The sequence below is a fragment of the Cupressus sempervirens genome, chromosome 10 (assembly GCF_028749045.1).
Source record: "Cupressus sempervirens isolate cs-2001-9-10 chromosome 10, ASM2874904v1, whole genome shotgun sequence".
NCBI classification, from domain to species: domain Eukaryota; kingdom Viridiplantae; phylum Streptophyta; class Pinopsida; order Cupressales; family Cupressaceae; genus Cupressus; species Cupressus sempervirens.
In genome coordinates this window covers 769959624-769984221 of record NC_143127.1, presented here as the reverse complement: position 1 = coordinate 769984221, position 24598 = coordinate 769959624, and the positions used below count along the sequence as shown (strand labels likewise).

The following is a 24598-nucleotide window of genomic DNA, read 5'->3' as shown; positions in this document are numbered from 1 at the left end:
TGGGATTGTGATCTCACCTATCCCGCTAGTGATCCTGCCAGAACTGAGTCCACGAGATCAATCTTTTTCCAATTTGGGAACACTAAAAAAGACATAAACTAATATTTAACAAGTTGGTTTTTCAACCCTACCGATCGATCTAGTGTTTGCCACACCTATACTCATCGTACCACATCTACTCGATGCTTTGGTCGTCCAAGTGCAGCCATCATATCATCCCACTGAGAGCTCCTAGCAGCAATATCTCCTCATCTGTTTGAAAGCACATGACCCTTTTTACCCCCACTCAAGCCACTTATAGACCCCCTTGAGTGCCCTAATTCACCTCTTTGCCCCCTCCATATCCTCTTTTTCGCTAGCCTTCTTTTTGCTATTCCTTTTATTCCCCTTTCCATCCCTTTTTTCATTCTTCCAAGTCCTCCTGCTTGCCCTAACTAACTACCACTTTTCAAGAAGTCACCGAGCTTCATGTTCTTTCCCTGCCACCTTCTTGAGGGAGCATCACATAGTCCATTATCTCCTTTTCTACTCAAAACTAGGGCAACCATGTTGCTTCAAAAAGTCTTCTTCATATCGTTTATATTCAAACTTTTTTGAAATAGTGTTGTTTCAACATTATGTCAAAGAGGGGCAAAATGTAGACATCTAAATCTGATTACACAAACAAGTAATCATATTTACTCATCTCCTAGGACATTACTAATTAAATATTTATTATTTCATTAATTAATCATCATCCCCTAGTTAATTAATTCATTTAATTAACTATAGTCCAGTTGATAAAATCAAATGACAACCCAAAATCAACTTATCAATTAAATCCTTATTCTTCTATTAAGTTAAATAAATTCTCAAATCTATCTAATCTAATCCCATATCCCTTATTTATTAAATAAATCATTTAATAAAATATCCAAACCCCTAAAAAATCCCTAAAACCTACCTTTATCCCTTATCCAACCCATATACCCATACTAACCTCACTTAACCTCCTAACCAACCCATCTCATCAAAGCTAAGCCACTTGCCTCCTAACCCCCTTCCTAAGCTAAGTCTAATCCCCCTCCTAAACATGTGCACAAATTTAAGCAAGTGTTAAGACCTTCTAACCCAAGCCAAAGTCAACAAGTCTCCCTTATCCTCTTTCATCCCTATCCAAGAGCATTAAGGGCTCTTACATCCCTGTTACACACCCAACCTCCCTCATTACTCTGTTTGACCAACCCTTATCCCATCTCCTCACACTCATCCTCCTTGTGACAAGTGTCACTCCTGCTCCAAACAAGCACAATCCATGTGCTCCCCTTTGAAAGCATCATATCCCTCCCTCACCATTCTTCCATCCTTGCATCTTGACCATCCATCTCTCTACTCTTTAGCCTATAAATAAAGCCATCCCCTCTCACAATCCATCAACCACCTTCATGCAAACTTATAATGCTATTTTGAGAGCCTAAAAACTACCAAAATACAATCATAATGCTGAAATCCCTCCATACCTCCATTGTTGAAAACTTCATCCTTATACACACTTGGTAAAAACTTCCATCCTTTAGAAGCTTGAGCCCAACGTGAGCATACATCAGCTATCCATCAAGGGCATAGCTTCGTCATCATAGGTTATGCCCATGGAGCTTACCATTCTTGGTTTGCCTTCGTTTTGGTGATAACCTCGTTCTATCGTAAGCATTTACTTATTTGGTTATTGTGAATGCTTTTGTTAGTAATAGTATTCCTTTTACACTAACTAGATTAAGGTGATACACATAGTAGTTTAAGAATTGTGTCTAATGATAATTTGGCTCTGAACATATTATGATTTTTGTTGTTTGAAGTTGGTACAGGTTAGATAACTGGTAGGTAACCTTTGGCTGAATTCTTAGCCTTTTTGTACTTTGGGGCTAGCTTGCCATCTTTTTGGCTACTATCAACTACTTCAAAAATAATAGTTTCACAAGTTTGTACTTTTCTCATTATTAGGGCCTAAAATTGACCTCCAAAAAGTGAGTCTCCTTCCTCTACAAAATATCAAATTTGACTATAGATAAGGTCATCCTTAAACATTGCACACTAAGGGAGAAATTAAGCTTGGAAAAATAAGTCAACTATGATTGTTTAACACTTTTAGCCTAGGAATCAAGCCTTAGTGTGATGTTTACACTATGAGATAGAGGAGTCATGAAACTAGTTCGCTTGTTATCTCTTGTTCATTACTTTGGGCCAAATCTTTTAGAGTTGAATAGCGTCAAAGTGACAATAGATTATTGTCTTATCAAACCAAAAAAGAACCTCAAGGAAATCATGTTTCTTAGAGCTATTTTGAAAATTGATCACACAATAAACATTGATTATAAGTGATTTCAGGATTTAATTGTGTATATCTAACCTTTTTTGTTTTAAGAATTAATTGTGAAAATCTTTTTACATAGGAGTTTTAAATTATACTCTATGATCTATCAAATATAAGACGATATCTCTCTTTGTGTCATAAATTAAATTTTCATTATTGGTAAAAATAAACATTATCTTAGAATTGCCATACTTCAATTTCTCTTGAACATTACGATTCAAAGGTATTTACTTCTATTCTTTAAAATATCAAAGTGAAGCACATGTTCACTATTTCTATGGATCATGACAATACAACCCTATTGTCTCTATGAGTTACATTTTGATATGTAGTTTGTGGTTTAAATAATTTGTGAAGATTAAAATTTATGTTGGACACTATACTCATAGACTTTGTTTACTCTTAAACTTACATGTTTGAACAAGTAAAGTGTGAAGATAAGATCACCTGTTCTGATTCATAATTCTGAATAAAAAATGCTTCGCCTATAGTATATCAAGATAAATATCAAACATTTAGATATTGAAATGAATATTTATTTAAACAAAGTTGACAGATAAACAAATTATGTAAACAGATTCATAATTCTGAATTAAAAATGCTTCACCTACAGTATATGAAGATAAATATCAAACATTTAAATATTAAAACAAATAGTTATTTAAACAAAATTTACAGATAAACAAATAAATAAATGTAAGATATTGAAAGATTAACTCTTGAACGACACATGACTTCTTGAGTCGTTATCAACACACCGACTGTTTCCAACTAATATTATCTTCTAGCAACCAGAAAAATTAATAATTTGCTATATCTTTCATTATTGCAGTCAACACATTGTCTGTATATACCAAACACCCTCTGTCACTTAAACTCAAAATCTATATATAATTTGATGCATCGTTGGTTTCTTGTACATTAGAATATATTTTATAGTCCAATTTCACGTTCTGCTATCCAACGTGCACAGTTGTGCTAGTATAGAAAAAGTATCCTCTTAAAAATTATACAGGGATGACGTCATACTTGGGACCTCCGTATATTCCTCTGCATTTTAAAAACTGGCTGTGGATCCCTCTTGTCATTTCAAAAAGTGAAAGGGCATTGAAGTTTATAAACACGTTGTCTTATCCGTTCATGTGATGCATGCACTTCCATCTACATGATTCTTATCAAACCTTGTTGGCATTATAGATTTGGATATTATAGAAAACACTTCACAAGTGCGGAAGAAAAGGAATCACTTCACAAATATTTGTTTTCGTTTCTTTGGTAAAGATATCACAGATAGATATATTTCTTTATTGGTGAAGGCTCCATAATAGTTTCTGTTGAACTAAAACGAGCTATACATTCATCTGTTTGTTTAAGGATTGTTTGGTCTCCATATTCTTTCAATCGTGTATTTAGGATACATGTTCTAATTAAGTAAATTAGGAATGGTTCAAACTCTTAAATCAAATCAACATATTAAAAGTGAATTGATAAAGATTAAATATAAAATTCTAACAATTAAACTGATAAATAAATTAGTCAAAAGATATGAGAGCTCCACAAAAGAAAAAAATACAAAGCTTCGAAGACTAAAGAGAAGAGTTCATAGCCTCCTTCCAATCTTAATTTAATTTCTCTAGAAGTTTAATGAAGTAAGAAGTAACCTTTCTTAAGTGTTCATTGCTTGAAGCCAAACTAGGATTTTCAATTCCTCTCATGGACACCATTTCTTTTATTTTCCTTTCAGCCCATCTATGTTCAAGCCGCAAAATTTGGAGAGAGTCTGAAGTCATATCGATCATTTCCTTGTTGAAATTGAAAATCTTTTCTAGCTTCCTACTAACTCGATCTTGATTATTTTAACATTGGCAATAGGAAACTATATTTATTTCGTTTCTTCTTTTTTCAGAGTCAAATCAAGATGTTGTCTAACCTACTCCTCAATAAAGTCCCAATTATTTTTTTATTTCAATCCGCGTGCAGACAAGTTTCTTTTTTCTAAGCCAGGAGGTTTTTACGGTGGGCGGCTATATCTGGTGCAAACAAAAAATAACGCGTATTCCCAAGGATTCCTAGTATTTTTATAATTTGGATTCAAGATTGATAACTACGTTTACTTGATTTTCCATGGGGCCTATTTTATTAATTATTTTGTTAAACAATTTATCTGTTCGCAATCGATGGATAGTTAGATAGGAAATAGTTCTGGTTCAGTCTCGATTGGTTTTTATTAAAAAACATTACTGATTTTAAATTTATCATGTGTTGGAGAATCTTTGACATTTGTATAGCGTTGACCTAATATTATCTTATTAAATTTTAATTAGTATAGAGCAATAGTGTGGTCTTAGAGATCTATATCTAGCTGTTGAAATTTATTGTGCGGAGGTGCGCTATGGATTTTTATTATGTATTAAATATTGTATTGTGTATTATAGTCTAAGATGCTACTTCTTTTGTAGCTATTAGATTTCAATAGTTCATATTGATGTCATTATGAATTTTTAGATCTAATTGTTTTCTTTTTTCTATGAGCATTTCTAATCATTTTTAATGATTCATTATTAGGATGGAGAGTTAAAGAATAAAGTAAGTGAGAAATGCAGATCAAAAGTCTTATAAATAAAGGAAAATGGCATACCTAACAAGATAAATAAAAAGAAAGAATTATAAACATCAATAAAAATAAAAAGAGGTGAAAATCAAGATTACAATATTTTTTTAATCATGTTTATTAAATTTTATATACATAACTCCTTGGATTAGATCTAAAAAGGGAGAGGAAAATTTTACAGTAAGATTTAGTGTATGTAACGGAGATAAATATTCAATATGCTAATGTATTTTTGTACAATATTCAATGTTGAGTAGTTTAGTTAGGTACTAAAATAAATTTAATATGATCTATAAATTTTTCTTCCATTATAATGCTAGTCTTGTTAGTATAGTAATTTTGAAGTATGAAAATTAAATTATTATATCCCCTTCTATCTAAAAATATGAGTACATAGCTGTCACTTTTTGTGTTTGCAAGAGATATTGGTTGAAGCTGCCTACTATAGAATATGTACTATATGTAATGCTGTGCCATCATGCTATATTTTGGTAATTACAGTACTATTTAGATGACTAAGGACTTGGTCATTATGAGTAGGAATAAGCATAGAGAGATCTAATACGATTACATTAATGAGTTAGTTCATGAAGACTTGGTTCATCTTATATATTATTTCATAAAGATTCATGTTGCTACTATCTTTATGAAGTCCTTTCTCCTGTTTGATTTTGGACATTTGGATTCCCTTTTTGATGTGTAAATTTTACACCGAGCAAAAACTTGATCTCTGATGACCTCTTTAAGTCCTTTCAACTTCACCAATAAACCAAAAACATATTGACAATTTAATTTAATTTTTTATTTATCCTTAACCTACACAAATACAATTTTTCTTATAGACTTCCAAACCTCCTTCAAAGGTAAGATCAAAGTTACGACTCTACAGCAAAATGCCATAAATCGGGCAAGAAAACTTCTCTGTAACATTAAATTTGAAGCAATTGGGGATTTCTTTCATGTCTAAGACAAAAAAAGATTATCATTGTCTCTGATTACATCCATGTCTTCAATGTGAGAACCATCGATGTCCATAACCAGACTACACTGCTTCCCAAATTTTCTACCTGCATGAGATGCAATCATTTTCATTATAACTTGACATAAAATGTTAAAATTTTCTTTGTAAGCCACAAACTCGTAGGATTTCAAAATTAAATTAAAGTATACACGAAGTAAAATGTCTTACTAGCTATGTTGAGCAGATCGTCTAGTGTATTGGGCAAAATAAGCAACTTCCCAAGCCTCTCCTCTGCATGTTCTTGTCGATGTTCCTTGGGATGATAATTATATATTATTACTCGTTTTGGGTATTTGCCATATTTAATTGTTTCAATTCCTTGCGTTGAAACATTATTTTGTTCTACCGTGAATGGGCTTTTGTGCAAGCCACTATATGGAGATTGATATTCGTAATTGATTTCATCAGTGCAATGGGGAGCATTGCTAGGTCTTAAATTATCATTGCTTACCGAGTTATCAGTTTCGTGCCCATCTGATTTTTTCTCTGCAAATGGCAAATCCACTATAGAAGATATTTCTTCAACCATTGACTTTTTAAGTTCCTTTAAATGCTGCAACCATACCAAGAAATTGGGTTATCATTTGTTAAATAAAATCACTTTCAATATTTCATGTCTGATTCATGTTGTTTATTAACCCCTACCTTGAGAAAATTCTTTTCAATGATTTTACCATCTTCTATATCTGTTTGCACAATTCTAGTAAAATCATGGCGACCCAATCGAAGAAGCTGGCTAAGTCTTGTAGTTCTCGCTATAAATGGCTGTGGGATGTCTAAAAGTACATCAAGCTCCCCAATCAAATTTGGAGTTCCTTGTTTCTCTAGAAGTTGTAAAACAGTTATGGAATTTTATTAATTTTTTTCAATTTTCTCTTATGTCCATGAATTTGAAATAACCATAACTGAAATCTCATACTGAATCAAAATTTTAATTCACAGATAATACAATTAGAGCTGTTTGTGCTAAGAAAAGAAAATTACTTTCTTGGATGTTAATGAATGCATAGTGCCGAGTTCAATTAACAAACTATTCATGATACTTAATGTTTATACTCTCTTAAATTGTTATTAATATTCAAAACTAGTGAGGACTGTTTAATTGAAAATAGTACTAGCCTGTTCGGTTCCATTTGCATGTGTGAATATATCCTGCAAACAGATAGTGAGATGGGAATTTAATGTAGATGTTGATAAGTGTTGAGATGGGTATGGTGCTAAGTAAATTAGAAGTGGATCGCTAAAGATAGAAATGTAGATAAGTGATAAGATGTTTACATACCACTGCTCCAGAAAAAAATTATGTAAAAATCTCCAGCAATTTGATTTTTCAAAATGATATCTACATTTGGTGGAAAGTATTCTCCTTTCATCTCTGCAACCTTCAGATATGAAAATATACCTTTATCCATTTAAGTTTCTACATGTCAATATAAAACAAAAACAAGAAACATATTGTACAAAAGTTGAAGTAATCAGAATTAAATATAAAAATAATTGTGAAAAAATATCTACACTATGCATGTTATGAAAAATTTACATGTGTCGTTGTAGTTAAAACTTACAAACTGCAAAAGCATGTTTCTTGAAACTCCATTGAAAAGGTAAGTGTTTTCAATAGTTGGTAGAAAGAGATGGTGGTAGATGTTAGAACAGAGGGCTTTAGGTAGGCCTGCCAAAGTGTCTTGCTGAAGTTCTCTTGTCTTAAAATTGAGCCGCAGCTGAGCCATCATTTGAAGCTTTATCCATTCTAGCAAATGGGTTTTTGCAGCATATTTTGAAGCCTCATTAATTGTATGCCTCTACGAAGAAAATAATGAAACTTAAGATAAAAATGAATGAAAGCTTTACTAGAAAATAGAAAATTACACATAAAGGATGTAAATGTTTGCTTACAAACATAAACGTCTTGGTTGCTGTGTGTACAAGAAGGGTGGTCATATTTCCTATCAAGTAGGCCGTGAAACCCAAATTGAAGAACAAGTAAAATATAGTAAACAATTTTTCTCTACTATTTACTGCATGTAGATCTCCATAGCCAACAGTCGTTACAGTGGTAACGACCCAATAAATAGAATCCATGTATCCCCTCCATATGCTTTTATCCTTAAAATTATGAATAGTACTATCAAGCCAAGTGTTTCCCTTAGCTGAATAATGTGTTGCAAGCCAATAGTAAAAACAACCAGCACTGTGCACAACAAATAGTGAAACTTGCAATCAATTAAGTTTTGATAAAAATCAATATAGTTACGTTTAGCTTGAACTCTGCTGCAAAAATTAAATGTTTAGCTATAGTGACTTATAGAAATGAGCTTGACAACTCTCGTCCAAAAATAGTTGAACTGGATATCCTTTTCGAGTCTGAAACTCAATTATTGGTATCAATAAATGTTTTATTAGCAGAAAACAAAATTTCTATTTTCCTCTATAAATCTATTGTCTAAATCATATTAATATATTTATATATCATATATAAAAATTATTCTTGGGGAAGGTTTTGTAAATGGGGTGTGCATTTAACTATGGAGGAAATCCTATAAGTTGGATTGGTATTGTCCCCCATGCTTCACCTCTGTGAGCATCACCTATATCTAATGAGAGCTAAGTGTTCTACTCATTCTCATGAGAGATGGGTTAATTGTTAAGTTTCTTTAAGATTAAGCCCACTTAGCTCCAACTTGAGTGAGCTTTATTATTAAGTTTATTTAAGATTAAGCACACTTAGCTCCAACTCAAGTGAGCTTAATTATTAAGTTTCTTTAAGATTAAGCACACTTAGCTCTACCCCACTTTGCTCCACCCACTTAAACATTACACACTATTGCTTAGTTCATAAAAAGTGTTAAATAGTTAAAGTTGTCTTAATCTTTTAAAGCTTAATTTTTCTGAAGTGTGGGATGTTTAAGGGTGACCAAACACTTGATCCCAAATAAATTTTGAATGTAAGAAAAGAAAAACTCATTCAAAACAAATGAAATTATAGGTGGGAAGCAGCATCAGGTGGTTTGCTTAGATTCAACCACCTGTTATTCCAGAACAAACATCTGTATTGCTAAGATACTTTCAAACATGTGTATTGCATCTAAATTAACACAAAATCTGCGGCAAGTTAGTATTGGGTACGAATTCTTTTTTAACACAAAAAATATATAACACAAATGTTTGCAAGCAGAAAAATAATAAGGAAATCAACAACAATGGCGGCACTGAGAGAGCAATTTCTTTACACTTTTTTCTTGATTTCACTTGTCTCTGCATGTTGTAATGTCTTGACATAGGTATTCCCTTTTGCCTCACCCATCGATTAGATTTCTAGGACAAATTAAAACTTTACTTGTTTTGATATAAAACTTTGTTGGTTTTGTGTGATTGCAGGGGAGATGCAGCAGCAGATGCAAATCCAAGTTTTGCAAAGGTGTGATTTTTATATTCACTGTTGGAATGCCATTTACATAAACACTTGACTAAAATTCTGACTGATTGGTTGTATTTTTTCTAATGGTAGAAGCTCCGCTTCTAAGGTATGGAAAATATTGCGGGTTATTTTACACAGTTGAACCAGATATCCTTTTTGAGTCTGAAACTCAATTATTGGTATCAATAAATGTTTTGTTAGTAGAAAATAAAATTTCTATTGTCCTCTATAAATCTATTGTCTAAATCATATTAATATATTTATATATCATATAGAAAAATTATTCTTGGGGAAGGTTTTGTAAATGGGGCTATAAGTAGTGCGTTTAACTATGGAGGAAATCCTGTAAGTTGGATTGGTATTGTCCCCCATGCTTCACCTCTGTGAGCATCACCTATATCTAATGAGAGCTAAGTGTTCTACTCATTCTCATGAGAGATGGGTTAATTGATAAGTTTCTTTAAGATTAAGCCCACTTAGCTCCAACTTGAGTGAGCTTTATTATTAAGTTTATTTAAGATTAAGCACACTTAGCTCCAACTCAAGTGAGCTTAATTATTAAGTTTCTTTAAGATTAAGCACACTTAGCTCTACCCCACTTTGCTCCACCCACTTAAACATTACACACTATTGCTTAGTTCATAAAAAGTGTTAAATGATTAAAGTTGACTTAATCTTTTAAAGCTTAATTTTTTTACTCTTAAACTTACATGTTTGAACAAGTAAAGTGTGAAGATAAGATCACCTGTTCTGATTCATAATTCTGAATAAAAAATGCTTCACCTAAAGTATATGAAGATAAATATCAAACATTTAAATATTAAAACAAATAGTTATTTAAAAAAAAATTTACAGATAAACAAATAAATAAATGTAAGATATTGAAAGATTAACTCTTGAACGACACATGACTTCTTGATTCATTATCAACACACCGGTTGTTTCCAAATAATATTATCTTCTAGCAACCAGAAAAATTAATAATTTGCTATATCTTTCATTATTGCAGTCAACGCATTGTCTGTATATACCAAACACTCTCTGTCACTTAACTCAAAATCTATATATAATTTGATGCATCGTTGGTTTCTTGTACATTAGAATATATTTTATAGTCCAATTTCACGTTCTGCCATCCAACGTGCACAGTTGTGCTAGTATAGAAAAAGACTCCTCTTAAAAATTATACAGGGATGACGTCATACTTGGGACCTCCGCATATTCCTCTGCATTTTAAAAACTGGCTGTGGATCCCTCTTGTCATTTCAAAAAGTGAAAGGGCATTGAAGTTTATAAACACGTTGTCTTATCCGTTCATGTGATGCATGCACTTCCATCTACATGATTCTTATCAAACCTTGTTGGCATTGTAGATTTGGATATTATAGAAAACACTTCACAAGTGCGGAAGAAAAGGAATCACTTCACAAATATTTGTTTTCGTTTCTTTGGTAAAGATATCACAGATAGATATATTTCTTTATTGGTGAAGGCTCCATAATAGTTTCTGTTGAACTAAAACGAGCTATACATTCATCTGTTTGTTTAAGGATTGTTTGGTCTCCATATTCTTTCAATCGTGTATTTAGGATACATGTTCTAATTAAGTAAATTAGGAATGGTTCAAACTCGTAAATCAAATCAACATATTAAAAGTGAATTGATAAAGATTAAATATAAAATTCTAACAATTAAACTGATAAATAAATTAGTCAAAAGATATGAGAGCTCCACAAAAGAAAAAAATACAAAGCTTCGAAGACTAAAGAGAAGAGTTCATAGCCTCCTTCCAATCTTAATTTAATTTCTCTAGAAGTTTAATGAAGTAAGAAGTAACCTTTCCTAAGTGTTCATTGCTCGAAGCCAAACTAGGATTTTCAATTCCTCTCATGGACACCATTTCTTTTATTTTCCTTTCAGCCCATCTATGTTCAAGCCACAAAATTTGGAGAGAGTCTGAAGTCATATCGATCATTTCCTTGTTGAAATTGACAATCTTTTCTAGCTTCCTATAACTCGATCTTGATTATTTTAACATTGGCAATAGGAAACTATATTTATTTCTTTTCTTCTTTTGTCAGATTCAAATCAAGATGTTGTCTAACCTACTCCTCAATAAAGTCCCAATTATTTTTTTTATTTCAATCCGCGTGCAGACAAGTTTCTTTTTTCTAAGCTAGGAGGTTTTTACGGTGGGCGGCTATATTTGGTGCAGACAACAAATAACGCGTATTCCCAAGGATTCCTAGTATTTTTATAATTTGGATTCAAGATTCATAACTACATTTACTTGATTTTCCGTGGGGCCTATTTTATTTATTATTTTGTTAAACAATTTATCTGTTCGCAATCGATGGATAGTTAGATAGGAAATAGTTCTGGTTCAGTCTCGATTGGTTTTTATTAAAAAACATTACCGATTTTAAATTTATCATGTGTTGGAGAATCTTTGACATTTGTATAGCGTTGACCTAATATTATCTTATTCAATTTTAATTAGTATAGAGCAATAGTATGGTCTTAGAGATCTTTAGCTAGCTGTTGAAATTTATTGTGTGGAGGTGGGCTATGGATTTTTATTATGTATTAAATATTGTATTGTGTATTATAGTCTAAGATGCTACTTCTTTTGTAGCTATTAGATTTCCACAGTTCATATTGATGTCATTATGAATTTTTAGATCTAATTGTTTTCTTTTTTCTATGAACGTTTCTAATCATTTTTTATGATTCATTATTAGGATAGAGAGTTAAAGAATAAAAGTAAGTGAGAAATGCATATCAAAAGTCTTATAAATAAAGGAAAAAGGCATAGTTAACAAGACAAAGAAAAAGAAAGAATTATAAACATCAACAAAAATAAAAAGAGGTGAAAATCAAGATCACAATATATTTTTAATCATGTTTATTAAATTTTATATGCATAATTCCTTGGATCGGATCTAAAAAGGGAGAGGAAAATTTTATGATAAGATCCTAGTGTATGTAATGGAGATAAATATTCAATATGTTAATGTATTTTTGTACAATATTCAATGTTGAATAGTTTAGTTAGGTACTAAAATAAATTCAATATGATTTATGATTTTATCTTTCTTTATAATGCTAGTCTTATTAGTATAGTAATTATGAAGTATGAAAATTAACCTATTATATCCCCTTCTATCTAAAAATATGAGTACATAGCTGTCACTTTTTGTGTTTGCAAGAGATATTGGTTGGAACTGCCTACTATAGAATATGTACTATATGTAATGTTGTGCCATCATGCTATATTTTGGTAATTACGGTACTATTTAGATGACTAAGGACTTGGTCATTATGAGTAGGGATAAGAATAGAGAGATCTAATACGATTACATTAATGAGTTAGTTCATGAAGACTTGGTTGAGCTTATATATTATTTCTTAAAGATTCATGTTGCTATTATTTTTATGAAGTCCTTTCTCATGTTTGATTTTGGACTTTTGGATTCCCTTTTTGATGTGTAAATTTTACACCCAGCAAAAACTTGATCTCTGATGACTTCTTTAAATCCTTTCAACTTCACCAATAAACTAAAAACCTATTGACAATTTAATTTAATTTTTGATTTATCCTTACCTACACAAATACAATTTTTCTTATTGACTTCCAAACATCTTTCAAAGGTAAGATCAATGTTACAACTTTACAACAAAATGCCATAAATCGGGCAAGTAAACTTCTCTCTAACATTAAATTTGAAGCAATTGGGGATTTCTTCCATGTCTAACACAAAAAAAGATTATCATTGTCTCTGATTACATCCACGTCTTCAATGTGAGAACCATCGATGTCCATAACCAGACTACACTGCTTCCCAAATTTTCTACCTGCATGAGATGCAATCATTTTCATTATAACTTGACATAAAATGTTAAAATTTTCTTTGTAAGCCACAAACTCGTAGGATTTCAAAATCAAATTAAAGTATATACGAAGTAAAATCTCTTACTAGCTATGTTGAGCAGATCCTCGAGTGTATTGGGCAAAAGAAGCAACTTTCCAAGCCTCTCCTCTACATGTTCTTGTTGATGTTATTTAGGATGATAATTATATATTATTACTCGTTTTGTGTATTTTCCATATTTAATTGTTTCAATTCCTTGCGTTGAAACATTATTTTGTTCTACCATGAATGGGCTTTTGTGCAAGCCACTATATGGAGTTTGATATTCGCAATTGATTTCGTCAGTGCAATGGGGAGCGTTACTAGGTCTAAAATCATCATTGCTTACCGAGTTATCGGTTTCGTGCCCATCTGAATTTTTCTCTACAAATGGCAAATCTACTATAGAAGATATTTCTTCAACCATTGATTTTTTAAGTTCCTTTAAATGCTGCAACCATACCAAGAAATTTGGTTATCATTTGTTAAATAAAATCACATTCAATATTTCATGTCTGATTCATGTTGTTTATTAACCCATACCTTGAGAAAATTCTTTTCAATGATTTTACCATCTTCTATATTTGTTTGCACGATTCTAGTAAAATCATGGCGACCCAATCGAAGAAGCTGGCTAAGTCTTGTAGTTCTTGCTATAAATGGCTGTGGGATGTCTAAAAGTACAGCAAGCTCCCCAATCAAATTTGGAGTTCCTTGTTTTTCTAGAAGCTGTAAAACAATTATGGAATTCTATTAAATTTCTTTGAATTTTCTCTTATGTTCATGAATTCGAAATAACCATAATTGAAATCTCATACACAATCACAATTTTAATTCACAGATGATATTCGATTGTAAAAATCTAATATGACTAGAATCATTTGTGCTAAGAAAAGAAAATTACTTTATTGGATGTTAATATATGCATAGCACCCAGGTCAATTAACGAACTATTCATGATAGTTAATGTTGATACTCTCTTAAATTGTTGTTAATATTCAAAAATAGTGAGGACTGTTTAATTGAAAACAATACTAGCCTGTTCGGTTCCATTTGCATGAGTGAATATATCCTACAAATAGACAGTCATGAGATGGTAATTAAATGTAGATATTATAAGTGTTGAGATGTGTATGGTGGTAAGTAAATTAGAAATGGATCGCTAAAGATAGAAATGTAGACAAAGGATGAGATGTTTTACATACCACTGCTCCAGAAACAATTATGTAAAAATCTCCAGCAATCTGATTCTTCAAAATGATATCTACATTTGGTGGAAAGTATTCTCCTTTCATCTCTGCAACCTTCAGACATGAAAACATTCCTTTATCCATTTAATTGTTTGCAGTCAATATAAAACAAAAGAAAAAAATACATATTGTATTAAAGGAATCAAAATTAAATATAAAATTAGTTGTTAAAAAATATCTACACTATGCATGTTGTTATGAAGAATTATATGTTTCTTTGTAGAGAAAACAAACGTACAAACTGCAAAAGCATGTTTTTTGAAACTCCATTGAAAAGGTAAGTGTTTTCAACAGTTGGTAGAAAGAGATGGTGATAGATGTTAGAACGGAGGGCTTTAGGTAGGCCTGCTAAAGTGTCTTGCTGAAGTTCTCTTGTCTTAAAATTGAGCCGCAGTTGAGCCATCATTTGAAGCTTTATCCATTCTGGCAAATGGGTTTTTGCAGCATATTTTGAAGCCTCGTCAATTGTATGCCTCTACCAAGAAAACATTCAAGCTTAAGATAAAAATGAATGAAAGCTTTAATAGAAAACAAAATATTACACATAAAGTTTGTAAATATTTGCTTACAAACATAAACGTCTTGGTTGCTGTGTGTACAAGAAGGGTGGTCATATTTCCTATCAAGTAGGCCGTGAAACCCAGATTGAAGAACAAGTAAAATATAGTAAACACTTTCTCTCTAGTGTTTACTGCATGTAGATCTCCATAACCAACAGTCGTTACCGTGGTAATAGCCCAATAAATAGAAGCCACGTATCCCTTCCATATGCTTTTATCCTTAAAATTATGAATAGTACTATCAAGCCAAGTGTTTCCCTTAGCAGAATAATGTGCTGCAAGCCAATAGTAAAAACAACCAGCACTGTGCACAACAAATAATGTAACCTGCAATTAATTGAGTTTTGATAAAGAACAATATAGTTACGTTTAACTTGAATTCTGGTGCAAAAATTCAATGTTAGCTATAGCGACTTACAGAAATGAGCTTGACAACTCTCGTCCAAAAATAGTTGAACCGGATATCCTTTTCAAGTCTGAAACTCAATTATTGGCATCAATAAATGTTTTGTTAGCAAAAAACAAAATTTCTATTGTTCTCTATAAATCTATCGTCTATATAGATTATTTAACTGATAATTTTTTAAATCATATTAATATATTTATATAGCATATAGAAAAAATATTCTCGGGAAGGTTTTGTAAAAAGGGCTGTAAGTAGTGCGTTTAACTATGGAGGAAATTCTATAAGCTGGAATAGTATTGTCCCCCATGCTTCACCTTTGTGAACATCACCTAGATCTAATGAGAGCTAAGTGTTCTATTCATTCTCATGCGAGATGCATTCCTTAAATCACTACTCATGAAACAGAACTCAATGAGTTTGACTCAAAAATTACATAGTTAAATCGTGATAGCAATGCCACAAATTATACTTGTAATAGATGTGTAGTTTTCAAGTCGAATATATTAATCTATGTTTCATAAGTAGTGGTCCACAAGTTCCCATTTTTCATACAAACTAACATTCCAAGCAAGTCACTCATCTAAGTACTACTCCACCTCCATTGAGCTTAATTATTATGTTTCTTTAAGATTAAGCCCACTAAGCTCCAACTCAAGTGAGCTTAATTATTATGTTTCTTTAAGATTAAGCTGACTTAGCTCCAACTCAGGGGAGCTTAATTATTAAGTTTCTTTAAGATTAAGCCGACTTAGCTCGACCCACTTAAACTTCACACGCTAAGCTTAATTCATAAAAAAAAGTGTTAAATAGTTAAACTTGACTTACTATTTTGAAGCTTAATTTTTCCTTAACGGGTGATGTTTAAAGGTGGCCCACTTAATTTGCAACCCATCTAAATTTTTTAACAAATGTTACATCAAATCAACCATTCAGTATAAAACCCATTTAGCTCATCAATTGAAATACACTTGAGTTGGTGTAATGTCACCTCTATAAACCTCCCCTAAATTACAATGACACTACATTTACCATTCATTATGATAGAAAATAAATAATTTTAAGACCACTCTCCATAAAATATAATCAATGATTTTAACCCTAAAACAATGCAACTGAATTCTTTTAACAATATTTTAACTTGTTCAAATAACAACATCGTAAAAAAAAAAAATCTATTTTATTAAAAACATATTAAAATAGAAAACTATTTATTAAAATGTAAACTTGCTTTGCAAAGTACGAAGGGATTAAAAAAAAAAACCTACCTCGAAAAAAGCTCGCTAACTCTTCGTAATCGCCACAGGCGCAACATATTAAGAAAGATAAATAACTCATGACTTGCATTTCCATTTTCTGTGAAAGCGAGATAGATTATCTGAAATGGAATTGTGGAGGCCAAATCCAATATAAACCCTCTGCAAACATAACTGCCTCAACATACCACAAATCATAGAATCAGGGTAAGAAAACAATAGATCTCATCTCATAATTTGAAAAAATTCAGATTAAGGTAACAGGTTTATTGAGAATAGTGACTTACTGAATTGCAATTTTCCTGAAATCCTCGACAAGAAGATATGTTGTCATGTCGAGGTAAGCAACAAAGAACGTGACGACGATATCGATAGCAAAGAAGGCATTAACAATGTTGTCCACCTTAAACAGTGGACCCTTGTTAACCTTCCTAAATGCAAACTCAAACGGTGAAACCCACGCTGTATACGCCACCAATACAATCAACCAATTCTGCCACCACCTGAACATTACACATAGTTCTAATCTTTTAGATAAAATTGTGTGTTTTGTTTGATTCAAAGTTTTGTATCAGATATCTTCATCTTTTTCTTATGATAATGAATTAGTAAGAAATGGTTCTAAGCAAGGAAAGCTATATTACAGATGATTTCAAGATCTGATTTTTTAAGGCGCGGGGAAACAACTGTTTACAAGCATTTAGAAAGACAGAGATTTTTTTACTGTCAATCCAAAACAGTCAGTGATATTTTTCAATCCATATAGAAAACTCTGTGATTTTTAACAGATCTAAGAAGTTTTGGGAAATATAAGATTTTACCCATAATGGCGATGATAAGGTGGGATGATCCATTTCCGAAAGCGAGTAGAAGAAATATCAGGGGAGCTTCCAACAGCAGGCAGGATACCGCTTGAAACAGAAGCAAACACAGAAATTGAGCGCTTGGGTTGTCTTTGTGATGCAGGTTCTCCTTCCATTCTTCGTGTGTAATCTCTGTCTTGCTCCAATTACAAATTTCATTTCACGAGCTTTGACCTCTGATCTATTTAATACCATTCCCACGAACTCTGCAATTGCTCCATTATTGGAGCTTGAAATGTGTAGTCTCCCTTCATTGAAAAATATTAAATCTAATTGTAGATGAGATAGTGCTCGTCATCATTTTTGTGTTTAGGGCTGATCCCAATGGAGATCCCTTAACGGGGTCAAAGAAACAAATCTTTTATTATTATTATATAATATCAGTTGTCTTCCAAACCCAACAAGAATCACAAGTTAACGTTTTTCTTCGAGGAACTTATGGGAATTACAGACACAAGATTGGGTACCCTGAAACCGCGTAAACGAAACACTTTTTTATTTTGAATTTTGAATTTCTCCCCCTGTATTGAAATTACGGATTCAAGATTTTCATATATGTTGTGGAATGCCGTTATTAGTGGAAATAAATAAATGTGTTGGACAAATGATAATATATAGTTGAAGGAATAATCGTTTATTTTTCTTAATTTTCGATAGCTTTTAAGTCCGGTTTAAGGACGATTTATTTTTTAGTATTAGAAATTTTAAGGGCAACTCTAAAGGTTTGGTTTATAATATTAAGTGAATCAAATTTTATTGTATTGTTTTTGAATTTTTGTTGTTGTTGTGCTTGTATATGTAAATTTATTGTTGCAAAACGATCGAAGATATATAAACATAAATATTTATAAACAATCAATATATTCAAAATTAAATATATTTCAAAATATTATTTTTAATTTGAATAAAATCTTTAATATTATAATTGATTGTAATATATATATATATATATATATATATATATATATATATATATATATATATATATATATATATATATATATATATATATATATATACACTATTAAGAATATTAATGAAACAATTAATTTATTTTAGACTCCATTATAGTATTTTGCTTACAGAAAATGATAGTTTTCTTAAAATTCAATCATAAAAATTTAATTTATTGAAATTTGGTTTCCCAACGGCAACAAATCTGTGGTCAATGTACTCCCTCAGGAACCTGGAGCCCTGTTGAGTAGTAATCAACACACCGACTATTTATCAATAACATTATCACTCTACCATTTAAAATTTAATAATTTGTCGTATTCAACACACAAACGATTAATACAAAACCTTATCTCTCGCCCAGTTTAAAATCTAATAATAATAATTAGCTCTATAATTAGTTGTCTTGTTCGTTATAGTTTGCATTTCATTTATTTTCACTTGCATAGCTGTTGCTATGTAAAACAAATTCTCTATTAAAATTCTATTACTCGGATATCATATTGTGAACCCAAATATTTCTGCAATTGTTGAATTACTTGTCATTAAAAGGTTTAAAAAACTAAAAATTGTTTTATCATACGAAATACTCCAGAGTAGTCAATGGCAGTCACAAATATTTATATTCCTTGCTTCGGGAAATATGCCGATTATTGGGAGATGAAAACATTATATATTAGTACTCTTTTTTTGCTCAAATTATTGGATTTCGAGTCTAATCAAGGTTGTTGATGAATTGATCTCAAGCCTATCAATAATTGAGTGATAATATATTCTAATAACACTTGGGTGGTTCTGAGTTTATTTGTTGGTTTCTATTATAATGAGGAAACAATTTTATAATTAGTTGACCAATAGTATTACAAACATTTTTCATTTATAAAAAAGTAAAAATATTTTTTGACATCTAACTTAGATTTGTCAATTTATTTGGGGTAACAAAGATTGAACCATTATATCGTTGAAGCTGATTGTTGTAGAAGACTCTTATTAGACAAGTATAATAAATTATAAAATATTAAAATATTTATATTGCACTATTACACCAATGATATATAAGACAACTTGAAATGCAAAAAAATGATTTGAAGAGCCAATAGAAGAGGGACTCAACCTTCCCCTTCTACCAACATTGTAGTAAGATATTTCTAAATTGCAAATTCTAGAATAGAGGAAATTCCTAAAATGATTAATTTCATAACTCATTTATTATTTATCACCCTTCTCAATGATTTTGAAGTTTTTTTCGTTTGGTCATATATTAACATACCAATGTTGGACCCATCTCTTGTGTTGTTGTACATGCTAATGATTAACCAATTAAATAAAATCTTTGTAGGATGTATCAAAGGAAACATTCCCTACTATAGAGGAACTTTATGCTAACCCCCTTGGCATGTGTTGGCATGAATGCCAAACTCAAGATAATCAGATGATCTCTCTACATTGATAGTAAACATTATTAATATTGATAATAGTCAACAACATTGAAATTTATCATTACCATGTGAATATTTGTACGAATCAACTTTTTCACTATCATGACAAGGCATAAACATTTAGTTTCATTCATACTCACATTGGATTGAAATTCTTCACTAAGACTTGGTATATTGTGACATATTAGATTGATTCATATGACAGATTGATACTTGAACATGATGATGTTGTTATGATTGGATATATCTTAGCACACTCACTCCATGATAATATTGGTTGCAAAGGTTAATAAATTAATTCTTATCTTCCCTAAAAGAGTTCTATTACTATACAAATAGGGATGTTGTGTATGTATGCATTAAACAATTGAGAGTGATTCTTAGTCATCAAAATAAGACAAAAATATAAGTCACTCTAAGTGACAATTGACACTTTGATATATCTTTCTTAAAGGTTGAAAGTGAGAATGCAAATGTTTGTAAGGCATCAATGTTTAATAGTTTGAAATAAAAAAGGGAGTTTTGATCCCATCAACATTAAAGATTTTGAAAAAGGTGTAAAAGATGTTTTTCAAAGAACATATTTTTTTAAAAAAAAATTATCAAGAAGTTTTTAAGTCATTAAAAGGATGTGATAAAAGAGAATTGAAAAAAATAATTATTTTCCTTATTATGCTTGATTATATAGAAGGCCTCAAGATAAGGCAATAAATGATCAACAAGAAGATTTATGGTACATAGTTTGGGATTATGTTTGTAAAATATATTGGTAGATGACATTGATGATGATTTTGTAGAGTATAGTTGTCATTGCTGGTGAACCATTACATTGGTGAGAGTGTTTTTTTATATGTAATTGAAGTTACAACAACTAGTAAGAAGTCATAACCAATCGGTAAAGAGATGATAAATGACTAAGACAATCAGTGATAAAGCAACAAATGAAGGTCCATTTGGTAAAAGGGAACATGTTTTGTTATTGGTGAAAGGAAAGACTATCGATATAGGCAAAGGAAAATATACAATCAACTAGTTACCATGGTAAACAAGTATAATCTAAAGGTTATTAATCAATTCTAATTAGATGGTTGAATAAGTCATGATAACAAAGATTCAATAAATTTGGACAACATAAAACATTTATTACATTGATTGAGGAATGAGAGTTGTGTATGAGTTCAAGACATTTTGTGGTGAATAAAAATGGAAACATATTTCACATTTGAAATGAAAAATTGCATTATGATTTGGGTAATGCAGTAAGGAATTCTAGCTTCTTCAAGTTAGTTAAGATCGGAAAAAAAAAATTGGAGGGAAATGGAAACCCTAATTAGAATCTCATCTCAAAGGTAAATATAGTTTATATAAGGAGATTGTGTGTGTGTGTGTGTGTGTGTGTGTGTGTGTGTGTGTGTGTGTGTGTGTGTGAGAGAGAGAGAGAGAGAGAGAGAGAGAGAGAGAGAGAGAGAGTTTTTAGTAATAGTTGTGAAAAATAGTTGAATTGGTTAAGCTGGGATAACAAAGCTATTTGTAGATAGGCTATAAGATTGAATCTAGGTCAAGTACATGTCATCAAGGATTTGATTATCATTGAGGAGTACATACTACATGTCAATTTTCTCTTTTTGTATTCCTAATAGTTTCAATAAGTTTAAATCCCTTAACTAGGTAGTCTTTAGTAGGACTTCATTATAAATCCCTTAACATGGTGAACATGGATAACTTTAAGAAACCCCCCTTTGGAAAAATGTATAAAATTGTGGCGAATGCAACATTATTTTAGGGGCAAAAAATTAATTTGAATTGGTAATTTTTTTTTCAAAAGTGGAAAAAATAAGAGGAGTAACTAAGAGGGAAGGGCTGAATCAATTACTACAAAAATAAATCTCAGATCCCTTAGATGTCAATACAAAATAAACTTTGTTGATGCTCGACAAACACACAAAAATGTTGTAACTTGGTTAACACTAAGAAATGCTTGGTAAATACTTATCTTGAAAATCTTAAGATATTAACTATGAATTATATTATTTTAATGTAGTGCCTGCCCCTAAGTTACATTCTTGATATCATTGCCAAACTCTTTTAGGCCAATTTATGTTTGATGATTAGTATTATTATTTTAGAGATTATCAGATGTTGTTTTACACTCAGTTTATTATATGATGAGATTACTTGGTACTCCATATTTCATGCATGTATGATGATTATTCAATGGTCTCAGTTATTGATGATGATTAGTTAGATGGTTTATTATTCCATGTGCTTTTTATGGATAGTTACCCCATACTGCATGTGTATGGTGTGCGTGTTTGTTTTATTTATGTATGATGTTTCTGATGTGGTTAAGGAAGGGAGGCGTAGTTACCTGCTAGATGGGATCTACACGATGCACCACTTCCTGCCATTGTCTGTTTAGCTTAGAATATTGTGTTTGTACATGCGTGGATTTTAAGCAGGTTGCAGGTACCGGGTATCGACTTCCCTGAATTGTCAGGATGAGCGTACCCTATCGCATTGTCTCAATGGTAAGAGAGGGGAGATAAACTCTTAAGTCCAATCCCTAAACCCTTTAGCCAATTGTCCTAATTGATAATTAGGACAAGTACCTGAGTTAAGTACCCTCCGAATGCATCAAATGATGTAATTTCGGGATTATAACCCTTTTTGTTTTGATTTAGTATGTGTTTTTCTATGTAGGGTTTTCATATGTTGTTTATGAGTCCTTGATGTGTTTTCTATTAATTAAGTCTAATTAAAAAGATTAATTAATGATTTAATTCAATAGAGAATTATTATGATATCTTTAATAATTAATTAATTGAGAAATTAATTAAATAAAAGAACTAAATTTGGAGATTAAAGTTCAAAGATAAATTTAGAACAGGATAATAATTATTTAATTTAATAATAATATAATTGGAGTTCATTTTTAAATAAATGCTAAATATTATTGTTAATTAAATTAATTAAATATGTTATCAATTAAGTTTCTAAACTTAATTTAAAAAGTTGAAAGACATTAAATTATTAAAGGATTTTAGATCGCATGATCTAAGAATGAGTTTAAATTTGAGTAATAAATTAAAAGATTAAATTATAGAAATTAATAATGTTATTTTAATTTCTTAAAAGTGCACATGAGATTAAAGTAATAAATTAATTTAAAATAGAAGTCAACTATAATATTAAATAAAGTTATTTAATAAATCAACTTAATGTGCATGAAAGTTGAATGCAAAATAAAAGAAAAGATAATAAAGGTTAATTTGGAGTTAACTGAGTTGTGGAGTCTTCTCGGGTAAACGCACAATTAGTGCCCCGATTTGAAGAGAAATTTCTTATCAAAACTTTGGAGGTTCATTTTTGATATATACAAAGTTGGACGGGAATTTTTGGGGAGACAACTTTTGGAAGCAAATTTCAGAAGGCTAATGCCAAAAGAAAGATTTTTGGAAGAAGGTTATTAAGAGGAGTGAATTCTCTTACAGTTCCTGGAAATTGCATAATAGCATCAGGATCAGGTAGGGTCTTGTGTTTTTGATTATCAATTAAATACACAATTATCCTTTCCTGTCTTCTTCGTGTCTGGGGTTTGTAAATTTGAATTCTCTATGATGAATGTTTAAACATTACAATATTGGAATTTATCAGATGCTTGTCAATAAACTTCTGTATACATGAGATTTAAATGGGAAAGGGTTGAATCTAATACCAAAATTCTAAATTAGAAGTTCGGATTGAATATATTTCTATACCAATTTAATGAAAGAGGCAATTCTTTAATATATTTATATATTATATATTAAGGAGGAATTGAGTTAGTTTATTTATAAATTTATATATATATATATATATTTAAATGAAATTAAATTTTAAAAATAATAATAATAATAATAATATTTATAGATATCGATTTAAAAACAAATCGCTATTTTTTTTATATAAATTTAATGTTTTAAGTGGGGGGGAGGGAATCACCCCGTACCCACCCCCACTGCCGACGGTCGACAGTACCTGCATCGCAGGTACTGCGGCAGAGCTGACGGGCTTTAAACGTGATTTTTTTTTAAGGTTGTTTTGTTATTTCATTTTTTTTTTTATATTTATAAATTTTATTATTTATAAAAAAAATAAAATTTATTATTAATTAAAATTTTTAATTAATAAAATTTTAATATATATTAATTAATAAATATTTTAATCTTTATTAATATTTGATAATTAAATAATAATACATTTAACATAGTTTGTAAATATTAATTTATTAATAATTTTGAGTTAAATATTAATAAATTAACAATTAATAAATAGATTAAAATAAGTAATTAGAACAAATGATTATTGATTAATTTAATAAAATTAGTTTAATTAAAGTTAATTAATAATGAATGTTAATTGATTAAATGGTAGATTTGAAATATTGACTTAATGGGAGTTATTATAAAAATGGGTTAATCGTAAGGGGTAGTTATGAAAACTTAGTTACTTGAATTCAACATTAAATTGAAACATAAACTTTACCTTAACTCAATTATATACTTTCAAATCCAATCTCTGAG

At 30.6% G+C, this 24598-nt stretch overlaps 2 pseudogenes; both read right to left on the bottom strand.

Annotated features, from left to right (window-relative positions):
- Positions 1–5924: 5924 nt before the first annotated feature.
- Positions 5925–10664, bottom strand: LOC149536139 (potassium channel KAT3-like; annotated as a pseudogene).
- Positions 10665–13151: 2487 nt separating this feature from the next.
- Positions 13152–17857, bottom strand: LOC149536138 (potassium channel KAT3-like; annotated as a pseudogene).
- Between the last annotated feature and the right edge of the window lie 6741 nt (positions 17858–24598).